This window comes from Sceloporus occidentalis, unplaced genomic scaffold (assembly GCF_023333645.1).
Source record: "Sceloporus occidentalis isolate IW3139 unplaced genomic scaffold, rSceOcc1.0.p SCAF_5, whole genome shotgun sequence".
NCBI lineage: Eukaryota > Metazoa > Chordata > Lepidosauria > Squamata > Phrynosomatidae > Sceloporus > Sceloporus occidentalis.
Window position 1 is genome coordinate 47,536,277 of NW_028316985.1, and position 27,962 is coordinate 47,564,238.

At 40.7% G+C, this 27,962-nt stretch overlaps 1 protein-coding gene across 5 annotated transcripts in view; it reads left to right on the forward strand.

Annotated features, from left to right (window-relative positions):
- MGAT4C (MGAT4 family member C) overlaps nucleotides 1-27,962 on the forward strand; it is a 462,300-nt gene that overhangs the window by 270,834 nt on the left and 163,504 nt on the right. For 2 of the 5 annotated variants that reach the window (XM_089526800.1, XM_089526799.1), the window contains exon 2: nucleotides 26,475-26,552. The exons of the other annotated variants lie outside the window; for them this stretch is intronic. The gene's annotated coding sequence lies outside the window, so the exon portion shown is untranslated. The remainder of the gene's footprint in view (nucleotides 1-26,474; nucleotides 26,553-27,962) is intronic. 5 annotated transcript variants of the gene reach the window in all.

The following is a 27,962-nucleotide window of genomic DNA, read 5'->3' on the forward strand; positions in this document are numbered from 1 at the left end:
AGTTTAGAATCATTATCTACTGCTGTGACACAGACTAATGCTGTGATTGTTACAATACTGGAAAAAGTTGTATCCACTTTGCCCTTTTGTAAAGGCATACCGAGCAGAGTAAAATGTAGTATGTGCAACCTGATATTAGAAATAAAATGTTGATCCCTCCTATGAGTGTGTGTATGTGTTTCAAGGGGATAAGTACTTTCTTTGTCTGGTATAAAAAGACATAACTATACCCATCATGTGCAGAGTAGAGCTGTTCTTCATCTCTTTGGCTGTTCTCTGTGGGATCCTACTTGTATATCCTTCCTTTTTTTGCAAGAGAGTAAGCACATGTAAAGCTCCTGAACTGATGTGGATTTAGGAGATTAGCAATGACACTGACTCTGACAAATCAGATACAATAAAGGGTTTAATTGACTGAGGGAGTTGAAGGGCTACTGTATGAACAATCCAATAATTCGTTTAAGTGGTCAAGCAGTATACATAATGAGGAAGAAACTAAACAATAGCTGAGATTAATAGAAAAGCATGGCAACAATTAAATATATGGGAATGACTGAAATCCACTGAAAATTTGGCAGTTAGCATCTAGCTGGGTTTATATTTTAGTGATCTGTGAAAGTAAATTAAAAAGTTCTGTTGCAAGCATTTGTCAATTTATGAGTACATGCCATTCATAACTGTACTGTCATTGGACTAGCCATCTCAGATTTATGTCAAAGTATTCATTTGATTAGGGGTTTTACTTCACAAGTGTTACTAAAAAGATAGTTGGTTTGTTAGCAGTCATGTACTGTCAAACTCTTTTCTATCTTGGAGGTATTTTTCACAGCAACCCGTATACATCTGATGTAGCTGGTAGCTGTTCGAGTGCATGCAAGCCCACATAGTACCATGTGTAAATGAAGTAGTAGGTGTATGATATTCCAGATAGTTTTAGATGGTGGCAAAAGTTTTATTTACTTGACTCTCTACATTATTTTCAACAATAATAATCAGAGTAATAATCCAAACACAAAAAGTAACAATAAAAAGTGCTATTAGAAAAAGTATTAAGCAGCAAAGGTACTTATCACTGATGATTTAATAAAGAGGACTCACACAGCTATGAAATGGGCAGAAAGAGGAATATATAGGTTGAATTTAGGTGTGGGGACAGGAGATTGCATGACTGTTTAATTATATTCTCAGATAGCTGGCTTTAGTATGGATGGATATGTCCCCACTGTTTAACAACAGTATGATCTTCAACAATCATCTAGAGATGGTAAGGTGGTATGAAATCTCCATTGGCTTCAAAAGTGCATGGGAATATGACAGTTGCCACTTCACATCCAAGTGGAGCCACTGCAGATCTTAACATAGCATATCAGATACTCCCTCCAATCAGTGGCTAAGCCACATTGTTGTTCATTGCCAAACTGAATTTTCTGCCCACCACAAAAATTACTTATATGTGTTTATGTATGTGTGTACACATATGCATGTACATACCCAAACCAATATCCAGGCCAAAAGTACTTCAGCGTGGGCTGTAGTTAAACACGGCAAGTAGCTAAAATAGTTAATCATCAATATTAAAATATTGTATATTCCTTAAAATTCAAGGAAGATAAATATGTTACTGAAAACATCAAGTGTGTCATACCACATCTTTTACTTTAGTCAAATTATCACTCCAAACTCTCCTCTTATCAATGAATCCTTTGTCACAATTCCTTCTTTCCATACTCTATTGTAACTAATTTTGTGAACAGTTCTAAGTGTGTAACTGAAATTATTTCACCTGCTTGCTCCAATTTATCTTACGTTCGCTTCCTTCCTTTTCCTCCATTATTTACATGGTGTATAGATATGTCCTTTATATTCTGCAGTACTATCATCATGCACATTAATGGCACATTATCAACAACTATCACATACTCAGCACCATCACTACCACCATCTCATGCCCAAGATACCCTGAGGATTATCAGAGCTCAGCATGAAGCTGCTGAGATAGTAATTTAAATGGCTTAACAAGTTTGTCATAACTGGGCTGCTTCCTAAGCATGTTAGCTCACTGTTCTCTTTGGATCCATAAACATCTGAGGACAACAGGCTGTTTCAGTTCTTCCCCATCTGAGGGCAGAGAGAGCAAAGTCAATTTTGAAAGGGAAAAGAAACTGATTTTACAGTCCTGCTCCTAGGTACTGCTGAAAGTTATGTTTCCCTTAGGTGTGTCTAAGCATTCAACCTAGATAGATGCAGACCCAATAGTGGCATAAATGTAGTTATTTCAACTAGAGTAGACCCATTTGGATCAATGGAATTTAATTAGATGTTCATCCACCATTCAACAATTTATTCAGTGGGTTTATTGAACCATGATTTCACCATATAATGGGGACTAACTAATAGGATTCAGGTCAGCTGTTGTATGGGTGCTTGCACATTAACTGAAAAGATATGAAGGTTGTTTTTGGTGTATTTTTGAGATGTTCATCTAGAAACACTTATAAAGCTCTCATAATCCGGAAATCTGATATGGGACAACCCCTGACCTCAGGCACTTTGTAAATGTGTTTAGCTGAATGTGTCTACAAATCCATATGAAGATATGTTAAGAATATGAAAAAGTGAAAGGAAGGGGCTTAAATATTGGCTCTCAATGTGTCTGCACTTTGGTTCTAGACATATTACAGATAAACAGTTGCACATACATCTTGTCTCTTCAACACTACAGTTTTGCCATCAGTAGTGGGGGAAATGAAGTATTCCATGCATGAATCAGGGCAGATCCTTAAGATTCAGTGGTCTATTATTCCCAGAAAGAAGGGGAGAAGCTAAAAAGTGGGGAAACAAAGAAAAGCACTACTCTGCACTCCTGCTCTGCTTGTGTGAGCCTTTTGGGGCTTTGGATAATATGGCTCTTCTTCTGGACCTCTTTTGAGTTTTCCACCTGCTGGTAGGATTTTTCTGCCTATCTTCTAACAGAGGCACCAATATATCTATCTATACCCTACAGTCCTCCATCACCATCATGACTATCAGTGTCATGCCACTATCCCAAAAATCTTCACAAATGCTGAATTTATACTCCGGACCTTAAATTTTGACAATGACATAACAGAGATGTTCTGGTTCTATTTGTTTTGTTTTTTTAATTGAAGTGAAGGAAAATTATATGGGTCTCCAGATACATCTGGACTGCAACTCCCATCATTCCTTATCATTGGTTAAGGCACATTAGACTGCATGATTCCTACCCTGATCTACATGATTGCATGGACAAATTTAAAAACAATAAGGTATGATATAGCCTAGCTCTCTGGTGTACATTTGCAAGGTTTGAAAATAACTAGTAGCAAGAAATGAGTTATGTATGATGAATCCCTTTTTGGGGAAACAATTAAGCCATAACTATTACATCATATTTGTAACATAATGAGGGATGATATGGCTTCTTTTGTTGTGTACCTATGCCTTCTTGAATTACTTGCATATAGGGATGTAAATCTTCACTAAGTTTTTCTCTCTCTCAAAGGCAGCAACAAGTAATTTTAGCATTTTTTCCCCCTCACTTCAAAAATCACACAATTTCAGAGCTTACTGGCAATCTGGAACTTATTCTGGGCAAACATTGTATGTGGTTGTTTTACAAAGAAAACAGCCTTTTCTATGCAGGAAAAACATTTTAAACAGAAAATAAATATCTGTACAGGAAATATTGTAATTTGTTCAGGAAAAAAAAGATGTTTCCTTCACAGAAAACTCTGCTTTCTATGCAAATCAACCAAAAGGGAATTTTGTGAAGAGGAATCTCTGAGAAGAAAATTTGGTTTTCTGTACAAAGCAACCACATGAGAATTTTGCACAGAATAAGTCCAGTACTTTAAAGAATCTCAAAAGTTCATCAGAGTTTCTTGACACTCAAAAAACCCAAAACCCATTTGACTAATTTTTTTTTGAAAATTTTCAAATATTCCTTTTGGGAAATTGTCAAATATTCCTTGTATAATTATGTGGAGGTGGTATGTGATATAACTATATGCAAGTGGTATGTGACATAACCCAGCAACCTGTAGCATTCTGATATTAAAAAAGAACATTGTCTGCTTCTAGTTACATTTAAATAAGGAGCATATAAATAGTTACTTTTAAATTTATACCTATAACGATAACTGCTAATGGGGAGGGGACTCATAAATAATAAATTTCCTTTTAAAGATAACTTTCCATGCTCTTCATGCAAGTACAATTGGCCCTCTGTTTTTATGGGGGATCCATTTTGGACACACACCCCCATGTGAAAACAGGGGCTCATGTTTATTCAAGGCCCATAGGCTTGAATGGAGTGAACACCTGTGCATGTGGCAAGGGTGCGTGCACCTGGCACGCTTGCCATTGCAAACAGCAGAGGTCACCCTTCACCATATATTTAAGGGGCGACTGTATAATCTATTGACCAGCTTTCTCCAGAAAACTACCAAGCTATGCTACAGAGCAGATTACTGTAAAAAGGAGCCACAGAGCAAATGTATGCATTCTGGATCATTCATTCATTCATTCATTCATTCATTCATTCATCCATATAGTTGGAATACTCACTCAACTGGTCTGAACTGCATGAATCTGAGGAAGGGAACCTATACTATAAAACTATTTCCAAATTCCCTGTAATATGAGCAAAACCCATACTCAAAATCATTACAGAGACTAGTAATAGATTCATGGATATGGAAAATACTGCAATGACTATCTAGTCCAACCACTCCTATACAGATAACCAGTTCTAAAGCACTTCTTAGAGGTGACCATCTAATATCAGTTTAAAGCCTCCAATGACAGAGGGCTTTTCACCTTTCATGGTAGGCTATTCTACTGCCAAACTGTAAGGATGCTTGTTAGAAAGTAAGTCACACTGAATACATTGGGATTTAACTCCAAGGAAATTGTTTAGGTTCATGCAGTCAGTTTGTAGCCTTGTTACATCAACTTTTTCCAAAAAATACATCTTTGTAATAATATATATAAAGCATAGGATACATAGCCTAAAAAGCTGTCATAAACCATAGAAGTAATATGTGAAATAATGTTTTAACATCTAAAACAGAGAATATGTGTTAACAGGTGATCAAAAAGGGTTTTCTCCCCTATATTTCTCTTTCTATAACACTTTCCTAGAGAGAGGGGATTAAAAATAACCCACTTGGACTTTGGCACCTGTTCTGCCTCCTGCTGAATTCACAAATTGCAATCTCCTATACTGGCAGTTAATGAGAAAACAACCTGACCAGGTACGCTCTCATTGTGCTTCTCTAGTATTTTTGCTTCTTTCCTACATTGATGGAAAGTCCTATTTAGATATCAGCCTGAATGCAAGGAAGGATAAATGAGGGGCTGTACATACATCCCCTAAGGGGCAGCAGGATGCCACCCCTTTTCGCACTGGATTGGAGCTGCAGCAACCTCACGCTGTGGCCCTGAACTGGTCTTTTGAGGGTACAAAAAGGAACCACAAAAAGTAGCTCCTTTTTTGCCCACAAAAGGGCACCATAGCCACATTGCCACAGCTATGCGGTCCTCCTTCAGTGCTGCGTTGTATGGATGCAGCTCTGGGGGCCAGAGTCGGGCATGCGTTGTGAGGATGCTATGCCCTGACTCCGCCGTCATTCCAGCCTTAACAGACGGTGTGTACAGGGCCTGAATGATGGAGACATAGGCACTAGCACAGCCTGTCCCCAGAATATATCTGGATTTCACATTTTCCTACATTTTTGCACTGAAATGTAAAAAAAAAAATGAAATGACATTCTCACCTATCTCTAGTTAGGATTGCTCCAAATCTTAGCAAGTCCAGTGGTATAACATCCTGTTATTCCAGGTGTTATTACACCTGTTTTTTCAACACATTATGTAATATCCATGTACAGTACACCTGCATCATATGTGGGTGCACCATATGAGGCTTTCCGCTTACGCTGAAACTGTGCACCAGAAGAGGCAATGGTGTGTACGACCATGGCGTACACACCATGTCGTGCCTCATGCACAAGCCCCATTGTTTTGGATGGGGCTTGAGCATACATATATTTCCCTTACGCAGGGGGTCTGAAATTGATTCTCCATGTAAGGGAAGGGCCCACTGTATGTGTTTAGAAGACAGAAGAGTAATTGCAACCTGAGTTCTGTTATGCCCTACTTTATGAAAGCATTGGGACCATTTTAGTTTTCTGATATGTATTTGACAGTAGAAGCCATACATAAATCATAAGCCATAATCCTTTGTTTGAAAATAAAGAGATGAAATTTAAACTATCACAGAAGAGAACCTACTTAAAGTGAAGGAAGTGGATATAATAACTAAGTGCTTATATTAACTGTTATAGCTCTTTAGAATCACTAGACTGAGGTTGGTTACTTTTATTGGATTCACACGGTAGACTCTCCTTCCTGCTTGTACAGTGTCCATCAGTTTTCTTCCAGGGTTTGAAATATAATAAATATGTTTTATTACTGATTTTGTTTCCTGTTTAAATACTCAAGAGACTACCACCAACTTAAATTTTAAAATCCCAGTAATAATTCAAAGCAATTTTATTCTATGTTACCATTCTCTCTGCCTCTGTCTTCTTACTAGGGAGCGCTTGTTGAGCTCATTGTAGGGCAAAAGTAGAAAGTAGTAAGATAATCATCTTGTTGTGCAGACACGAGTATAATGCATTCCTTCCTTACTGCCCCTGCTAAATTACAGTTCAGGCTTCACATGGGAATCAGTCTGTTAGGCCTGCAAGCTTTCTCCTGGGGTATGGAATTTAAAAGAGAACACAAGCTGGAGTCAACTGAAAGGCCCATCATAACAATAACAACAACATGGAGCTTGACAATGGACTGAAGAAAGAACACTTTCTCTTTGGTCTGTTCTCATTTACTTTGGCCACTTTACTCAGTCCCCCCCCCCCCCATCCAATCTTTACATGCTTGTGGTCAGAAGATAGCCTTCAATTTAAAAAATTTAGAAGGAATTTAATCCTCATGACTGAGCCCAGTGATATGAGAATTTTGCCTTCCTTATCACATCAATAGTATATCGGTTAATTGCCTTGTTCTATAACTTCGTCACAACTTTAAATTTTAGTTGCTGGAAGTTTGGAGGTAGATTCATAGAGGAATAAAACAGATTTGGCTTCTCAGTGGTACCATGGGTTGTCAGTTCAGGGTACCAGCACCCTTGACACACATCCAGATTGCAGGATGGACTCATATCATCTGTATACAATGTAGCGGGCCCAAGATTCACCATTCACTGTCACCATTATCTAAACATGTGCCCCAGTGATTTTCACCTTTGCCCTATGTCATGCCAATTCTCAAGCTATGTAACTAATAAAAGTTGCATCCATTTTCAACCAGTTTGTCTACAGTTATTGTTCACATGACCATACTCTGCTACACACTGTTTGCCCAGTTCAGTTTGTGTGAATGAAACTAATTTGATTTGCATCAAAAATATATTCTTTATAGCTTTTGCCACTTATGATAAAGAGTTAGTCTGATGATAGTTCTTTATTAGAAATTGTATGAAGACTGTGACATAAATATATTTATTTTCACAAATCTAATTCCTTTTCACCATGATTAGCTACCACAGCCATTTACAACAGTTAACATACATTACAAAGATGTTATTTATTAATTTATATTTCCTTTTTTTTTAAAAAAAATGTTCACTTTCAACTGAAAGATACCAAAAGTCAGCTGTTAGTCATATGTCTGTGTGGATTAGTATGGTAAAAACTGAAGGATAATGAAGATTTTCAACTCAGTTCTACCTTTGCTAATACAGTCGGCCCTTCTTATACATGGATTTTTTATACATGGATTCAAGCATCCACGGTTTGAAAATGTTCAAAAAAGTATAAATTTCAAATATCAAATCTTGATTTTCCATTTTTGATAAAGGACACCATTTTGCTATGTCATTATATTTAACGGGATTTGCACATACACGGATTTTGTTATCCACGGGGGATCTTGGAACCAAACCAACGGCATATAGCAAGGGTTCACTGTATAGGCCTGGTACACACCGCCAGGAAGTGATGTCCTGGTGGTGATAGTAGGGCTTAGGAGTGCACATCAACCACATGCTTCTGAGCCCTACTATGTGCAGGTGGCACCATTGGGGCCACAGGGCTGCCGGTGAAGCTGCCCTGCCCCCAACCCGGAGCGAAAAGGGGCGGGTTCAGGCCGCCACAAAGGGCCAAAGCTGGAGCAATTAAGTTGCATAAAATTATAAGTTATTGAAAACAAGATGATCATTGGATGAAAAACAGCAGAGAAAAGTTTATCAACCGTCTCCCATCTACTATGAGAGCTTCCATATCATTGTGGATCAAGACTACCCACCAGCCCCAGGCCACATGCATCCCCTAAAGGCACTGAATATATTCCTTTCTCTAGAAAGAAAACTCATCTTGTGTAGGAAAGCAAGTGTTTTAAAAACATTGTCTCACTACTAAAACAAAGGAGGAACAGGGCAAGAGTCTTCCCCATTCCCCTTGTCATTGTAGTATTCAGTTGCAGTAAAAGTTCACTGTAGCCCAGCTACTGCACTGACTATTCTATGTGCAAGGTAACCTTTCTGTGCCAATTATATGATATGTCAGGACATCTGCAAACAATTCATACACTGGCCTTTTACATGCACATTCCTCCTGGCTGTGCAATCTCTACACTCCACATACAGTAAGTCTGGCATTTAGGATTGTGCTTCCCATCAGGAAAGAAATCTTCATATGGATGTTCTGGGCAATTTATATTAAATTGTGCACCTCTTTTCTCCTATATGTTGAAATTTCAAGGGCATTACCTTTAAAAAATCATAACGAAAGTACGTATCACTGAAGAAATGAGATGAAATTATGGAAATCACATAAGGAGCATTTTCTTCTTTTGCTTGTGGTGATAATGTAATTTACATCGACTGATAGTATTAAGGGAGATATAAGAAAGGTTCATCTTACAAAGACGTGCCATGGTTCAAATTCTTCCATAAATGGTAGAGTTTTTGTATGCACTGGAATTTCATCATATTCTAAATGACAAAAGTGATTCTGTTGTAGGTTTGTGTGGTTTTCTTACAAGATGTACCGCAGGACTTCTAGACGAAGAGGATGCATAATTTTGTCTTTCTGACCTCATGAGTTCAGATTTGTCATACAAAAAAAGCAATATCTACCTACTGTACATTCATGGTACTAATAATCTCATTGTCACCCTGCTACTTGATACTTCTGGATTTAAATGTTACAGAAGGGTATTACTGGCCATGACCCAAATGGTAAAGCTTTATCACAATACTTATGCCAGTCATGGATGCACAGGCTGATGCTTCCTTCTAGATCATTTCTAGGGATATAATTCTTCACTAAGGCGGGATACAGACGGGCAAAGGGGTGTATTCATGACGTCATGAAGGTAGAGCCTTCAGACGGGCCTTACCTGAATGCCGCCATGAACACGCCCCCCGCACGCCCCAAGCGGGAAGAAGCAGCATTAAAAAGGTGCTGCTTTTCTCCGCTTCTTTTCCGTTTGATGCGCAGCTGCGCAGCTCTGTCTATAAGCTGCTGCACCGCTATGCCAGAATTGCTACGCCGCTAATTTAAGTTGCCCATTTAAAAGCTCCGTGTCTGCTGCGTCACATAATGAGTCGGGGTCCTGGAACATGCGCAGTTTGCAGTCAGGCTTTAATTGCAGCGTCAGCTGCCATGCAGGTGTGGAAGCTGCAGCACAGCTGCAGCGCATTTTAAGACTCGTAACCCTAACCCTAACCCTAACCCTAACCCTAGAGCAACATGTACGCATGCGCTGCTTGGAAAGTTTGGACTTTAAAGTGAGCCCCTACACACATTCCTGTGCCATTTTCACCTAACAATAAAAAACGCTAAAACTGTAAATATTTACATATATACAAGGGAGGTGATGGGGGATGGCAGGGGGACAGCGGTGGCAGCGGAGACAGCTGTAGCTGTGCATTGCAGATTCAGCAGGAGCGCGGGGACCAAAGGAGAGGAGGCATCTATGATGCTGGTGACACTGGCAAAGTGCAAGCGGACAAGGATGCCAACACCAGCTGATCACCAGCTGGCAGGAGACCACCAATGTTCTTGGGCAGAGCGGGGGGAAAAGTTTTAAAGGGGCTTGGGCACTTTAAATGTGCCCATAGGCTTTCTGCTGCCGCTGCTTAGCGCTGCAGCTGCTCAACTGCGCATCCGCCAGCCAGCCAAGGAAAAAAAAAAGCCCAATTTTTGGACGCCCATGAGGAAGCTGCCTCTCTCTTTGCAGCATCCTCCGAGGCGGCGATTTGGAAACTCCGGGTCTTAAACGGCCCCAGGTGAGGCGTCTTCACTGCCCCCCATGTGGAAGCCCCATCTCCTGAGCCACGCCCCCGGGGCGGGCGGTCTGGAGGCTCCGTATTCAGCAGAATACACCTCCAAGACGTCTTCCCCTGCCCATCTGTATCCCGCCTCTCTGTCTTCTTAAAGGTAGTGACAAGTAATCTCAGCAATCTTCTTCCCATTACAAGAGTTTTCAAAAACTGTTCATAATTCAGGGAAAATTCACATATGTTTGTTTTGCACATAAAACAGAATTTTCTGCATGGAAAATAACATTTCAATGCAGAAATTTTAATTCCTGTGCAGAAAACACTGTTTTCTATGTGAATCAAGCACATGTGAATTTTGTGCAGAATAAGTTGTGAACTGCAAAGATTCCCATCAATCCAGGATTCTTCTTGTCAGGGTTTCTCAGCACTCAGAAAACAAACATAGGAGCTTATCAGATAAACTTTAAAAATGGCTCAAGTATCCCAAGCTGCAGTCGGGATGTGGGATGCAACTGGGGATTATTGCATGCTAAATCGCTGCCTAATTGCCACCCACCATCAGCCCGGGTCCAAGCCATGCTCCGTCAGCACTTTCTCGAAGTTGGAAAGCTTTTGGCCAAAAAAGTGCTGTCGGAGTGCAGCTGGGACCCAAATCGGACCTGGGCTGATGGTGGGTGGCAGTTTAGCATGCGATAATCCCCACCTCCATCTCATGTCCTGGCTGCAGCCTGGGACGCTTGAGCCGGTTTAAAAATTCATCTGATAAACTCCATATTTTCAATCATTTTATTAATATTTTTAAAATTCCTTCCATCCCTACTTATTTTTCATGAAGCTCCTAAGCATAGCTCTTTACCCAGAGAAGAAGGAAAAGACTCTGGTCCTAAACAGACTGGCACTTTGTGTCGGCCTGGGGCCGAATATAGGACTAGGTAGGGTTGGGCGCCCAGCCCTACCTTCACCATCCATGTGCCATGTTGGCATGCGCCCATCCACACGGGGTGCACCATGATGATGCACGGGCATCAGAGTGCCCAAACAGTGCTCCGTGGAAGGGGCATCATCCTGGTACGTGAGTGCCATAATCGCGTCTCTTCCAGGATGCTGCTTTCAGCAGCTTTTTTTGCTCCCGAGAGGGAGTGGATCGTTGTCACGCCATAGAGTCATAGAATCATAGAATTGTAGAGTTGGAAAAGACCACAAGGGGAATCCAATCCAACCCCCTGCCATGCAGGAACTCTCAGTCAAAGTATCCTTGTCTACCTTTATCTTTCTTCCATCTCTTTCTTTCTATCGCTCTTCTTCCTGTGGGCTACAGGAGGAAGGCTAACTTTCTCTTGTCTTTTCACTGAATGGATCATTTGCAAAAGTCTTTTGAAATTACCTTGAGCGTTTCATGTGGCCCTAAGGCTACAAGTCAACCATTGGTGGAGGTAAACCCCATCAATAATTTCTTACTGGTTGACTCTTTTCATTCCTAGGCTATCCTTTGGTTTGGAATTATTTAAACTTTACCTTTAATAGACTATTCATTGGTAGGACACAAATCAGAGTTGATCTATGACAGAAATATAAACTGTAATCTTAATTTGCACATACTTACCTTGAAGTAAGTCCCATTGGACTTGGTGAGGCTTACCTCTGAACAGATATGCACAGGTTTGCACTTGCACTGAGTCTTATTCCTTTCAGGACCAATTTATGCCAAACTACTTCCCATGCAAGCTTTTTCTATAAAGACACAGCACTGTTTCTTCGATGGCCTTCAGCTGATGGAAGATACGTTTACTGCCAGTTCCTATAAGGTTTTGCTTCAATGACCATAATGCTGCTATCAAACACTACTAAAGCACCACAAGGCAGAGCCAATTGTTTTCAATAACTGCTACGACATCCTAAATGTGCAGCAATCACAGAAGGGAAAATAAATTCCTGGATTATTTGTAAGCACAACTTTGGAAATAGCCTATATATTTTTTAAAAAAAAAATAAATTTTAACCTACATTAATACATGATAATTTCACTAAAGTACTGGTAGATGTACAGTTGTCTTGAAATGGTTGTTGATAACAGAAGCTGAAGAAGTGGGGAGAACTTAATATGAAGTAAATACTGATTGTCATTCCAAATCTTGGTGTTCAAAATTAAATAAAGGAATCAGCAGGTGGTCATGATGAACTCAAATTGATATTGTGATCTAAGATAGATTTATTCCTGTTGTTAATAATGAACTAATACACCACAATAATCTAGTTTGGCAGAAGTTTTTATACCTTTTTATTGTGCTTAATAAAAGAAGAAAAATATTTTAAAAAGCTACAAAAATATCCATTCTTTTCTTCCCTCTCAGGGGCTGGTTACCGACCGGCACTTTAGTGCGTGATGAGCACGCACTAGGGTTACAAAAGGGCGGTGCTTCTGCACCGCCCTAACCCTAGTGCGTGCTCGTCACGCACTAAACGGCGGCGGCCCTTCCATACGGCCGCTGCTGAGAGGACGTCACGGCCGCGCCGCCTCTAGATGGGGCGGCGCGCATGTGATGTCCTTGCTCCGCGCCAGGGTGCTTAGTGCGCCCTGAACACGGAGCAGGAAGGAGCTCCGTTTCGGAGCTCCTTCCTGGTTTAGTCCGCTGGGCGCAGCCTTCAGTGGCCCCTTTCTCCTTCTCCCCGCTGCCGCGGGGTGTCCTTGGGGCTTGAAGCCCCAGGGACACCCCTTTTCAGGCTGCGGGGAAGCGGCGTTTTGCTGCTTCCCCGCAGCCTGAAAAGCGGTGGATCGGGGCCTCAGCGGCTGCTGCTCTACACGCTGAGGCCCCAATACACCGGGGAAAGGGGCGGGTGCAGACCGCCCCAAATGGGTGGTCTATAACCCGCCAACATTACACAATTTGTTCTTATCTTCCCTTTCTCTTACAATGAGTTCTTTCCCTTCTCACTTCCATATTCCTTACAGGATTGAGTCTATCCACCTTAATCTAACCAATGTTTCTTCTATTTATTTATATCTTTCACTATTCTACCTGTTGAATGTTTCTTCTATTACATCAATGCTCTTCAGTTTGGCAGTGATTTGAGAGGCTAGTAAGAAATGGGGAGAAGTAGCAACTCTTTAAAGCAGTTCCAAGTCCTCTACTTGGTCCTATAAATTCACTTGTAATTCATTTCTCTTTTTTCCTCCAACTCTCTTTTTTCAACTGTTATTATTCTATTGCCAATAGAATAATAACATGTACAAACTAGTTAGATAATTGAAGACAAATATTTTAGAGTATTGTGAGGACTTAAGGGAGTGATATGGCCACAGGACTCATATAAGGGGGCTAGTGTGGTGTAGTGGATTGAGTATGGGACTATGATTTTGGAGACTAGGTTCAAAGGTTCAAATCCCACCTCAGCCATGGAAACTCACTTGGTGACCTTGGACAAGTCATATGCTCTCAGTCTCAGGGGAAGGCAATGGTAAACTTCCTCTGAACAAATCTTGCCAAGAAAACCCCATGATAAGTTCACCTTAGGGTCTCCATAAGTTGGAAATGACTTGAAGGTATACACACACACACACACACAGAGAGAGAGAGAGAGAGAGAGCGCCACTGGAGGAAGCCCTCCAAACCATTTCTAAAAACATTAATTGATGCCATTCATTGGTCACTCCTGTTGCTGCTTTGATAACATATTTGAACAAAATGTATTTTCTATTAACTCCCAAGTCAGATCTGGTGAATTCAGGGCAAACTAAAATGAGGCAAACTAATTTAGACAACTATTAGAGACATTTATCTTCCAAATCATAATCCAAGAGACAATAACAATTTTATATTGTTCCTAAGCAGAATAAAATCTGTTTAAAACTAAAAATATGTCACCAATACAAGTCTTCTTCTGGAATATTGTCACAAGGCCTGGAAGGTGGGGCAGAAGCTAGGACTACTTTTTTTTTATCTTCCTGGTGATGGGGATACAGAAACTAAACATATAGAAAGACAAGGAGTGTGACATATTGTCCTCAGCAGCTTGGAGACATGTTCCCAGTCTCACTCCTAATGCTGCAAAGACAGTGGGAAAACACATTTATGTGCCCCAAGACAAATGGTGAATCAAATCAAGTTCTTTCTTTAAATTGGAAGAAAATTTCATGAATAGCATCCTTTATGTTCAGATTCTAAGCCAATAAAGCACAATGTTTTTAACCATGAATGAATGAGATGTGAGCGAAAATTTACAAGAGAAGGAAAAAAGAAGTGCTCCCATTTTATGATAACATTTGTGATAAAATGGTTATCCCATTTTAAACTAGTCTTTCTACAGTTTTTATATTGGGACATATTTTGTGTGGCTTTTATATAGAACAGAAATAGAAGGGAAATATGATTTAATGGCAACTGCTGTTATCTCTACTTATCTTGACTTTGGTTGTTGCCACACTGGAGAATTTTATCGGTTTGACACCACTTTTACTGTCATAACTCTTTCCTATAGAATCCTGAAATTTGTAGCTTGGTGAGGCATCAGAGATCTCTGATAGATCAGGTTGAATTCCTCAATAAACTATAAATCCCAGGAGTCTGTATAATAGAGTTACAGCAGTTAAAGTGGTATCAAACTATTTTAATTCTGCAGTGTGGCTATACTCTTTGCGATGATTAAGGAAGCTCAGAGCTTGATATTTAGTGAGAGGGTGTGAGGGGTTTTTTTGGTTGTTGTTGTAAATGCTCATTCTGACAGCACCTTAACTTTTAATGAGCAATTTTTATGTCGCCGCTACAAATATGACTAACATAAATTGTTTCATTAATGCACAATGATTAATTGATGCTTTACTGTGCAATCTTTATGCTTGTCTATTCAGACCTAAATCTAATTGGGTTTAATGGGGCTTATTCATAAAGAATTGTAAGTTGTGCAGACATGTGCCTTCAATACACACATATACACAGATAATTCATTCTACATTAACATAATGATTAATATACTGGCTGCATAGTACACTAGCATGTGCAGTGGTTTCAGCCTTGGACTACCGCTCTGGAGACCAGAGTCCAAATCTCCACTTGGCCATAGAAACCCACTGGGTGATCTTGGGATGCACACTCTCTCAGCCTCAAAGTAAGACAAGGGTAACTCCCCTCTGAATAAACCATGCCAAGAAAACCTGTGATGGTTTCACATGAGGGTTACCATGAGTCAAAATGATTTGAAGGCACTCAGTAACAACAAACATCTTTCTCTCTTGCTTTTATCTCAAATGTTTCTTCATCATCTTTGTCTGTTTTTGTTAAGAATCCAGTTTAAGTACTGAACATTGTAAATTGGCTGGATGAAGTGGCTCTTTCCATCCTGTTTTCCCCATGGAATCCACACTGGGAAATGATCAACAGAGGGTCAGGGAAACAACTGGATGGTTTACCATGAGGACGAGAAGGCAGAGAAGCCCCCTTCAGAGACCTCAGTTGTACATGCCCAAATCTGGGTCCAAATGTCTTCTCTTTAAGCATAAAAAGGTTATATTTTATTTTTCAATTTTATTTTGCCATATTAAATGACCTACAGCATATATGCAGTTACACATAAGGAAGATAAGCAGCTAGCTAAAATACTCAGTAGGATCTGAAGCTGGATTATGAATGGCTTTTATTTGTATTCCTTCTGACATATTTTTTATAATTTAATAAAAGAAGAATTCAGTAAAAGAGTATTCCTAGGGACAATCACTCAGATTAAAAATAGCTGTCCACCACATTGCATGCTACACAAAGGCCATAGTTCAATGTGATGGCACATGCTTTGCATACAGAAGGGCCCAGATTCATTCTGTAATTTCTCTGAGTAGTTCTGGGAAAGAGTGAAACCATGAGAAGGTAGGCTGTAATCTGACTCAGTGTAAGACATATTCTTCTGTTCACAAAACACCTTTGTACATTACTTCATCACAACAACAAAATACTTCTAAGAGAAAATAAGTCTATGTCCAATTTCTACTTGCAGCTTTAGCTAGGAGAAGTGGCTGGAACACAGTGAACAGAAAACACAGAGTGAAAAAGGGCAAAATGTTAATTTGTTACAAATAAAGTGATTTGGTGTAGCATGCAACACCAGATCCAAGATAGATAGATATTGAGCAACACACCTCTCCATTCATGACACCCCTCCTAACAGTATAGCTGGTGGTGGGAGACATGGAAAGGCAGATGTATGGTCCCACATGGGAAAAGCCATTGCATGGTCCCACTATCACCTGGAGTGAGGAAGATTCAATAGCCCTTGAAACTTCTAGAAGTCTTCAACCAAAGGTTCCTTAAGGAGATCCCTGAATTTGGGATATACAGCTTGGGTACTGGCTATCTGAAGGACCATATCTCCCTGTATGAGCCTGTTAAGATTTCATGATAATCTGGAGTGGCCCTCCTCTCTGTCCAATCACCTTCTCAGGCTGATTTGGTGGGGAAAAGGGAGAGGGCCTTCTTGGTGGCTGCTCCCAGACTTTGGAATTCTCTCTTTAGAGAGGCCAGGATGGCCTCGTCCTTGCTGTCCTTCCAGTAACAAGTTAAACATTTTTGTCTCACCAGGCCTTACAGATGGTTGAAGTTGCGCTCTTATGTTATGTGGTGCTGGATTTGAAGGTTTTAATAATAATAATAATAATAATAATAATAATAATAATAATAATATTTATTTGTATACCGCCCTCTGGCAAACCAATCCGGGCGGTTAACAACAGTAAAATATAAAATATCACAATTAAAAACACTTTATCCCTCCCCCCCTTAAGACAGTATTAAATAGTATAACATATTAAAAATACAATATCAAGGATAAAAACAGCAATTAAAACTAAAAACCCTGATATCCCTCTGTTGATCCTCAACCATCACTAAGATGGGGCCACGGGAGGAATGAGGGAATCAGGGAACCTGGGCCGGGATGGTTAATCTGGAAAGGCCTGCCGGAAGAGATCCGTCTTGACCGCTTTTTTAAAGCTGTCTAATGATGTTATCTGACGGATCTCATCCGGCAGGTCGTTCCAGAGTTTGGGGGCGACAGCAGAGAACGCCCTCTGGGAGGTTGCCGCAAGCCTAGATTTTAGAGGCTGCAGTAAGTTCCTCCCAGAGGACCGGAGAGCGCGGGGAGGATTGTACGGGAGGAGGCGGTCTCTAAGATAGTTTGGACCCAAGCCATTTAGGGCTTTAAAGGTGATAACCAACACCTTGTACTGGGCCCGGAAGCTGATAGGCAGCCAGTGGAGGGACCTCAAAACCGGAGTAATGTGGTCCCTCCTAGATGTACCTGACACAAGCCTGGCTGCCAGTTTTATTTTTATTATTTATTTTTATTTTTATTTTTATTATTTTAATGCAGTTCAATATTCTTAACTGTTTAAATATGTACTGTTTCTAAGTGGTTTTTATCTTTTTAATTGCATTTTATTCTTTTAATCAGTGATGTGTACTAGTTTAATACTGTATTACTTTAATTGTATTTTAATGTTCACATTTGTATGTTTTAATTGTATTTTTTTTCCCAATTTATAAGCTGCTTGGTGTCCCAATTTTGGACAGTGGGATATAAATAAATATAATAATAATCAATAATATTGGGTATACCGTTGCCAGCCACTCCCAATAAAACAGGGCATAGCATAATGTCAGAATCATCTAAAAGCAGTGAGAATAAGAAAACACAAGAAAGAGTTAGAAATATACCCCACAGTCTAAAGTCGCAATAACCTTCATTGACCAGCATTGGAGTTTATCAGACAAGGGAAATTGGAAGTTGTGGGCGGGGCTGCCCCGCCCCTAGTTGCCGCCCCTGTGATTGGCTCCATGTATGCAACCAAAAGTCGCTACAAACACTGAGGCTGATATAACTTTGCCAACCAAACTCACAGCCCGTTTATTCTTGGTCCCAAGTCACACAGTTGCATATGTCCACCTCCCAGTTACTTCACTGGAGTTGCCAACTTAAGATTGGGCCCGAAGTTCCTGTGCCACTGGCCTAGTTACTTCACCGGCTCAGCAAGGAATTCTTCCCTTTTCCCTGGGCTCAGCCAACCAATGGGCTCTTCTTCACAGGGTGTATGAGCGGGGAGGACGATAATCCCACGCTGGACTTCTCGGTCCTTCCCTCGCAGCGGGTCTCGGGGCAGCTGTTACTGCTTGGCGTCCTTCCCTTACGACCCACCATGGCTCTTCTCCTTCTTCCAGCCCTTCCCTCCTGCTGCTTACTTCAGGGTTCCAAGGCTGTCCTCCACCTCCAATCTCCTCTCGAGGGCAGGCAGGGTGTGTGGTCAGGACTGGGCCCACCCGCACCTTCCCTCCTAGGGAGTAATCTCTTCGCCCGCGGCGTCCTCCTCCTGCCTCCGAGCACACCTCCTCTTTCCCTTGCCCCGTCTCCTCACCGCGTCCCCATCTTCCGGTCACTCTCCTCCCCCCGAGCGCCTCTCCCTTGCTCCTTTTCAAACCCTCCAGGGCTCCACCCCTCCCCACAGGTGTAACCCCTAATTGCTTCCCCCTCTCCTGCTGGGTCCTTTCTCTACCCTTCACCACTCCTGGGTCCTCAAGCCCCCCACTCGCCCGCTCAACCCGACCACTACTCTCCTTCTCTTTACAGAAGTATAATCCAATGGCAATCCAAACACAATCATGGGGTTTAACGTTATTGCGTGATAGCATACCACACGCAATTTCGGGCAATGGGAAGTCAGTCCGAACGCAATCATGGGGTTTTACGTTATTACGTGAGAGGTGATCACACGCAATTTCGGGCAATGTCAAGCTATTTTCGGGCAATGGGAAGTCAGTTTGAACACAATTCAAATTCATGTAAATTCGCTGAACTAGCGAATTCACATGAATGTGTTCTGGCTCCACTTTCTTTTCATTCGAAATTAAGAGAAATTCCTCCTGTGTGATAAACTCGATTCTTTCTTGGTAGAAAGAAAAGGCATAGAATGAAGAACAGTTTTAAATTTCAGGATACACCAGACAGGATTCACATGCTTACATTCACCAAGGCAGCTCAAATGAGTGACACAGGAGCCCCACAAATAAACACACAGACCTCTGGGAAGTTCCAGATACACCACTCAGAGCACTGCCGACGAGATGAAGGCCAATCACTTTCTCTCTCTTACTCACACTACTATTTTCAGTCAAGGATGATATGGTTTCAGGGCTCTGGTTTCTAAGCAGTCTGTTGTGTTTTTAATCTTGCTTTAGCTAGCCATTAGATGGAAAATGTTCTGCTATCATCAGCAAAAAGAAAACTTCACCCCATAGCTTCAGTGATAGGGGCCAGCACATTAATATTTCAGAAGCTGGTTTCAGTCTTTTGATTACACATGATGCTGGTGATTGCAAATGAAAGATAGATTAATGGCTTGGGATACAATAAAAAATTCATCATTTATGCTTGAAGTTCTGGGAACCAGTAGCAGATCAATTAATATTAATGCTGAATCAGAAGGTTGAATGGAAAAGGGTTGATTCAGGCTTGAAAAACTGTGTTTGATAATACAACTGAATACAGAAACTTAATAAAATCTTAAGCACATTTTAACAACTTTCAAGATAAATGGAAAAGTATGGAAATGCTAGATCTGACTGTGACAGCAGTTAAAGTTTTGCTCTTATAAGAAGCAATAAAGTAGTGCTCCTTAATATTCAGTTATAATTTGTTTATGAAGATTTGTTCATATATAATTATATGAATCCATGAAATTTTGTGCTGCATTTTTCTCAGGAGATTATCCCATTACAAAACCCCCTGACTTACCTCTGCCGTTTTACAGTCAAATACGGGATGCAGTCAGGTATTAGCACAGGGAAAATGCCACCGATGCCACTGCCCAACTGCATCCTGCCTAAAACCCAGCTGCAAGCCACGCTCAGCTGGCTTATTTGCAAAGCCTTGAGCTTCCCAGCTTTGCAAATCGGCTGGCTAAGTGAAGTTTGCAGCTACATTTTAGGTGGGATGCAGTCGGGTGGCAGTATTGGTGGCATTTTGCATGCAATAATACCTGACTGTATCCCGTAATGAGATCTAACCCAGAGGTAAGTCAGGTTTATTTGAAGTGAGATAAACTCCTCAGTCTCAAAGGTGTTGCAAGATCTCTTTGTATATCGATACGCACTAACATGGCTATGCCTTCAACTATAAACTCAGCCCAAACTCTCCACCATATTATATCTAGAAGCAACAAGCTTCTTAAAATCTTCCAGAGGCTCAAAAAACATAGGAAGCATTTTCATATTTTATAAATCAAAGAAAAATGGGCTAATACCTGATGAATGTCTTAACTTAATGAACATTTGCCTCCATTTTGGTAAAACATAAAATGTTATTGCATTTGTGGAAATGAATTTTATTAAGGCAAGATATTTAGATAGGTGAGACTACAGTATAACCTTAATTCACTCACTTACTTCAGCTTGAATATACCCAATGAATCAATTGAATTTTCATAAAAGCTGATTCATCATTTAGTAACTGGTTCAATGGGTTTCCCTAAGTTGGGACTACTAAATGGATCTGAGTGAGAGGTGAGAGCCATGTTGTCCTCCAAATGTTGCTGAACTGCAACTCCCATCAGCCCTGGTCAACATACCCATTGCTGGGAAATTCTGTGAGTTGCAGTCTAACACTATCTGCATGAGTACTAATCCTCCATGCATCTGAGGAAACAGACCAAATATATGAAAGCTTATGCTACAACTTATTTTGCACAATTAGTCTCAAAGGTGATAGAAGATCCCCCTTCCCTGAAGAGTGCCTATTCTTCCAACACTTGACTGCCATGTCAAACATCATTCTTTGTATTTTGATAGGTGACTGCTGCATTTGTAGTAGTGTACAGGTGTTCCCTAGGACCATCTTGCTAGCAATGCCCCACTGTGAGAATGTACTGTTAACAATTCCTCTGGAGGCCTCTGCAACCACTTTGCTGCAATGAAAAATTGTGCATCGGGATTAATATCATCTGTGGTATTTAGCACTTGCAGGTGGCAAATAAGGTTAGGATGTAGTGGTGAAGGTGATAGTAATAGTGATAATGAGCAGCTCTTTGGATAAGCAACCACCTTTACCATGATGTGGCCATAGTTAAGAGGATATTTGTTGAATATACCCTCAAAACATTATTTTGTTTTGATAGAAAACCAGAATATCTTGAAAAACTGCTTAATATTCTGAAAACTAAACAAATATCATCAGTTTCAACTGAAAAGTTTTACAACACAATTCCATACATGTTTACTCAGACGTATGGCCCATTGACTGCAATAGGTTTTTATCCTACTGTTGTAAGCATGAGTCTAACTCTTCCTCTAAAATCAGTGGACCTTACTAGTGGTTAATTTCTACTGGATTCTCCCTAGTGTCATTTCTTTTCTTTTCTTTTTACAGTGCATTCCTTTTATATTCATAGTTTACAATTCACAATATAAAGGAAGCATGAGAGTGTGAGTGATCTTATATACAAGAGTGATCAGGAAAGCTGTACTGTCATCTTCACCTCTCTGTGTTTGAATTGTCACAGGAGATGTCAACCAAAGGATAGGAAGAAGTGAGCATAAACCCTCTTTGTGAGTCATTCTTCAAGGCCAGCTTGACTTCACAGAAACTAGAGGATTAAGCTCTTTCAAAAGAACTGTGGTCCTTTTGCATTACCAGTGGATGAGGCTATAGTAACTGCACTTTTCTATATAACTCCATTCTGTGTTTTCTTTAAGCAGTTATCTTGGAGGGGAATGAAGAATTAATTTGGAAGCAGAGCTCACTTACAGCCTAAAGGAGGGATTCTATCAAACTGCATTTCCGCACCCTACCTCCCCTATAACCAAAAGTGTTGTGTTCCGTTCATTTTCCTTTTCTCTCCAACAATACTGAGTTTTAGATATCTTTCCTTCTACATTGCTGATCAACTCATTGAATAATGAGACCAGACACAGAGAACTGGGTTATAAAATGGGCAACTTTATTTAACTCAACTTAGGTGCTGGATAGACGGGCCCTACGGGGCACCATCGTGACGTGCGAGGGGTGGCGCTTCCAAACGTGACTTGCCCCTCGTACGTGACGAGGGTGTCAAAATGGCGACGCCCTGTACATATGGGCATCGCTATTTTGACATGATGGACACGTAGTGTCTGCACGTCTCGGCGCCTTTGTGATGCCGCAAGTGTGCCATTGGCACCTTGCGGCGTCATAACAGCACCACAGAAAGAACTCGCTTTTTGCAGGTTCTTTTTGCTGTGCGAGGGAGCCATGCGGTTTGTCTGCTGTGGCTCCCCCGCGCAGCAAACCAGGGCAGTGGGAGACCACCCTTTTGGGCGGTCTGTATCCCGCCTTATTTAAACTTATTTCTCTGAGAACTGCAAAAAACCAGGGGGGAGAACCTTGTGTAGGAACAGCTGGCGGATGGTCTGCTCCAAGACCAATTTCCCAGCTTCCAAAGGGCAAAAACACCTGGGCCCCAAGGGCAATCCATAATTGGGTTGCTCCCCAGCCGGGCCGCATCCGGAAGGCCAACCCAAGGCTCCCCCACTTAACTCGCCAGACTTAAGTGAGGATTTAAATCTCAAGCCAGCCCCAAGGCAAGTCTCTTTCCCTTCACGTTTACTTGCAAGACCTAAACGTGATTTCCAGAGACCTAGCTTCACCCTTTAGGAGGGTGCCGAGGTGTTCACCAAAATGTCTATCTCCCCCCTCCTATTCTTGAAACCTATTTATGACCACACCCATGCCAATTGTCAAAGTTCTCAACCAACAGTGTGGGGTAGGCGAAAAACCCTTGAAAAAGGGAGAAAATTCCTACCCGGCCCCGAGGTGACCAGAATTGATTTTCACACTGATGTTGATGTGGGAGGGTGGCCCAGCGTTTGAAGCCAAGTGAGAGAAGGTTGGGCAGGCAACCCTCAAGCAGGCTAAACTCCCCCCCCCCTTTCCCAACAGCCAGCAGAGCATGCTGTTTTCCTTTAAAATGCTGTTCTCTCAAATGAGAGGCCAGCAAAGTCTCCTCCCCAGCCCAAAAGGTCGGGGAGAAGCATAATGCATGCTGAAATAGCATTGACTGTCTCCTTCATATATATACCAATATAGAGAGATAAAAATCTTATCGGGCAGGATGACATTAGTAATGTACTTAAGGTTGCTTAACACTATTAACAGTATAGAAAGAAAAAAGTGCAAAAGCTCTTAAATTTTATGATGTTTGTGGGGATGGCCACTGGATCCATGGCCATGAAGATGAAAAACTCAGTCTTAGTTTTGTGATCACGCCTCACTCAGCTTTCCTGGTGTCAGCGTTCTTTGGGGCTGAGCACTTCAAATGCTCACCTATAGCCTGGAGCAGATGTGGGAGGAGAAACCATGAAAGTGAGCATGGATTTATTATCTTTGCGGCTACAGCTCCATCAGTGATTCTTGAGAAGACATGTTCCATATCCCCTGTTCCTAGAGCATTTAAGTGGCAACAAGTGGTAGAATTCATTAGGTTTATTACTTAATAATAAAAAGTGAAAGAGAGGCAGTATCCACTGGGCTTATCCCCTTCCACAGTTCCATCCCCTTTCCATTTTGTGTCATGTCCTAACTAGATTGTAAGCTTGCAGGAATTGTTTTGTTGTTCTTTTACTTGTGAAGAGCAATGTACAATGATGGTTCTGTATAAATAAAATTGTCATCATTGTCATCCTCATACCTAATCTGTATCTATACACAGAAACTCATTAAACCTGTAATTTGCTAGATTCTAAATCTTTTCAGTTTGCACCAGCATTCTAGCACTTTGTTCTAGTTAGGGATGGGTGAAGCTCTCAGTGGCGGGTTACACACCGCCATGAAAGTACGGAGTCAGTCCATACTAGGGTTAGGAAGGTGCAGTGCTTCCGCACCCCCCTAACCCTAGTACGGACTGAGTCTGTACAAAATGGCGGCTGCCCTTCCACATGGGGGCCGCCATGATGACAACACAACCGCGCCGCCTCTATACGGGGTGGCGTGGACGTGACGTCATCGGTCCGTGCCAGGGCGCTTAGTGCACCCTTTGCGCGGACCAGGAAGGAGCTCCGTTTCGGAGCTCCTTCCTGGTTTGCGGCGCCGCTTTGCGTCGCTGGGCGCAGCCTTCAGACAGCTGCGCCCAGCGAAGCAAGGGAGAAAGGGGCCAAGCGGTCCCTTTTTCCTCCTCCCTGCCGCTGCGGGGTGTCCTTGGGGCTTGAAGCCCCAAGGACACCCCTTTTCAGGCTGCGGAGAAGCAGCGTTTTGCTGCTTCCCCGCAGCCTGAAAAGCGGTGGATCGGGGCCTCAGTGGCTGCCGTTCTGGCAGCTGAGGCCCCGATACATCGGGGAAAGGGGCTGGTACAGCCTGCCCTAAATGGGTGGTCTGTAACCCGCCAGTGTTCTTTTCTCTTACATAATACTCATGCTCTGGTTTCTCTTCAGATCGTATAAATCTTACATACATTTTTCTTCTTTTTTCTTGAAATGTGTTCTCTCTATCCTGTGCTTGAAGAAAATGATTAATTTTGATAAATTCTTATAAAAACAACAGAATCCTAAAGAAATTCACACATTTATATACCATTAAGTAGCAAACCCTCTCAGGAAAAAGAAGTGGCAATCCTAATTCAGTATCACAAACATGGCTGAACACACAGGATTTGAAACTCAGGCTAAGCAGTTAAAGCCCTGGGTATAGGTGGATAAATCAGTCAGCTTTCTTCCCTTTTGATTTTTGTTCCCGACAAAATATGAAGATAGCCTGAATGCCATTGAACTGCCCATTAGAGTAAATCCATTGAATCAACAGTATTTACCTATGTGTTTACTCACCATTCAAGAATTGATTCTGAGCCTACTGTAGCTAAGACCAATCAATAGAACTTAAACTGGTATTTGCAAATTTTGTAAAAAATCTTAGGAAAAATAAATTAAATGGAAATCCTCATCCATCCCCAAGATGGAAGGTTAAATTGTATGGCTTTGTCTCTTTCATTTATTGATTTTGCCATTTCCTTGCTTTTTACTGCTGGATATTATATTGGTTTGTTCTTTTAATTTGGATAAAATTAATGATATACAGTGGGAAGATGAATAAGCGCAGTATTATAGATAGGTTTACAGGTGCTAGATTTGGACAAAATGATCTTGCCAGAGAAATTCTGGAGATTATAACAAGTGCCTTCTCCTGTCTTTTCTCTGATGGGATAGACATGATTTAACTGTCAAAGATGGGTCTTACTGCATTCTCCTGTGGTTGAATATATGCAGCCTGTATAGGGCACATATGCAACCTGGGCTTATCCCACAGCTTTTCAAGGATAGGATTTTCCCATCCTTGAAAAGCCGTGGGATAAGCCACAGTTGCATATAGGCTGCATATGCCCAGCCACAAGAATGGGGTAAGACCCTTCTTTGACAGTTAAATACATGTCTATCCCATTGGGGAAAAGATGGGAAAGGGGGCATGTGATAATCTGCAAATCACACGTAGTTCATCCCTAGTACAAACAATGCAAATATATTAATCTGTATATATGCACTGTAACTTGGTTATGTACAAGAAAAATTACAGCCCAAAATATTCATTATTCAATACATAATTACACAATATCCCCATTTCACTTATCTTATTTTTTCTCCTTGCCTAAAAATAGTGTGAGTGTTGCACCTCCACCCCACCCCCCCATACTCCTGGTGAGCTTCTTTATCCTTATCAGTGGCGTCACTAGGGTTGGTGTCACCCGGTGCAGTAACTCACATGTCATCCCCCCAAAACTGACCTCCTCCATACAGAATCCTTAGCAATGTTTTCTTGCATTAATGTTACTAGTAAATTGTAATTCCCATATACCATTGACTGCAATACTAATAGTTGTGACATAAACAACTAGAAAAATTAAAATTATACCTTCAAATTACAATATCATATGCACAACCTAAATATATTTACATATGCACAGTGAAGATTTGATTCAAATGTCTTTTAAAGAAAATTTTAAAAGAATTTAAAAATATAAAAACTTCAAAAAAATTTAAAAATGTAAAAAACATTTATTTAAAAATGTAAAATTATGAAATTTGAATTTTAAAAAACCTCTTTTCTCCTCCCACAGAATTTCACCCCACTTCCACCATGTTTTAAAGCATTTAAAGAGAAGCAGATGAATGCCACAGCCCATTTCTGCCAAAAAGTAGGTGTTTGAGGAGCAGTGGTATCACCCCCCCCCCCTTTTAGGGTGTCACCTGATATGGTCTGTACCTCTCGCACCTGCAGAGTGACACCACTGATGCTTATCATAACATTTTTTGTTCAAAGTGCAAAAGTGATTTTTGTTTAAATGACAACTGCTGCTGCCTTGCCGTGCTATTTTTTAAAATAGTTAAAAATATTGGAGAGATTTATTGATAGACAATCAATAAGACTTTTTGTTCTTGCTCTGTCTTTGTGTCTGTGTGCAAATATTCACACTTTGCTTCACTAGGGGAAAAGATACTAGTTTTACAAAGAAGCATCTCCATCAAATTGCAATAATCTTAATGGAAAATAAAGGGATCACTGCCTTCTCCCTAGCTCAAGAGGTGAGAAATCTTACAGAAGCTGTTGACTTCTCAACATGGTATCTCACCGAGAACAAAATGTTGCAAATCTTTCTCACATTCCTAGACACTTAAAATAGCTGTAATAAGGTTAGTTTTGAAAAAAATGTTACTGGATAACCTATTTACTTCCTTGAACCCTCATATCCAATTCTCTATGTTAAGTATTACAAATACCCATTAAAATACTTGTCATTTCATGAAAATCTCAGTATGAAATATAAAAGGTGTGTCTTTCCCCTCCATATCCTTCACTTCTGTACTGTCTTGTACAGTGAAATCCTTCATCGTGAACATTAAATATGATCAGAAGAAAATTCTACCACCTAATCACAAATCACGGTGAATTAGAATTCCCCCAAGCTAATATAAAATGACTATAGATGCTACATTCAGATTTACTTGTCTGTCCTCATGTCAGACAACGATAATGAAAAGTGTTATCTTACATTAAGACATGATAATGTCATTTTTATCTTAGGATGGTACTGAAAATAACTTTGGTTATTATGATAACTGCAGCCATTCCATCAATAAAAAGTATATTGTCATGGAGAAGATGAGATTAAAAAAACCACCGCCTCTCTAAACATTACATTACTAGACCACTGACTTCAGTTGCTTTCATTAGATAATTTGTTTTTTGTGACCATAAGTCTCAGGACATAAAATAATGCTGTTTCAGAGAATTTAAATTAGGGTTTATATTTCATGGTAGACTCTAGCTAGGCACAGATTATAAGGTGCACTGTCCAGTTACTTGGGGTGCATTTTGTTGTTCTCATGTAATTCAGTTAGTCAATTATAGAATCAATTTTTCCTTGCTAACTCTATACAGCCCAAAGTGTGTATATGTATGACTTTTGTAAAATGAAAGAAAGGTAATTCTTATGTATCTAAAGAAAAATGTCCATGGTCTTAGAACTGAAAGAAGTGGGACACTAGCTGTTAAATAATGGCCAAAATGCAATTGTTACTGGTTTTTACAAATCTTCAGTTTAAAG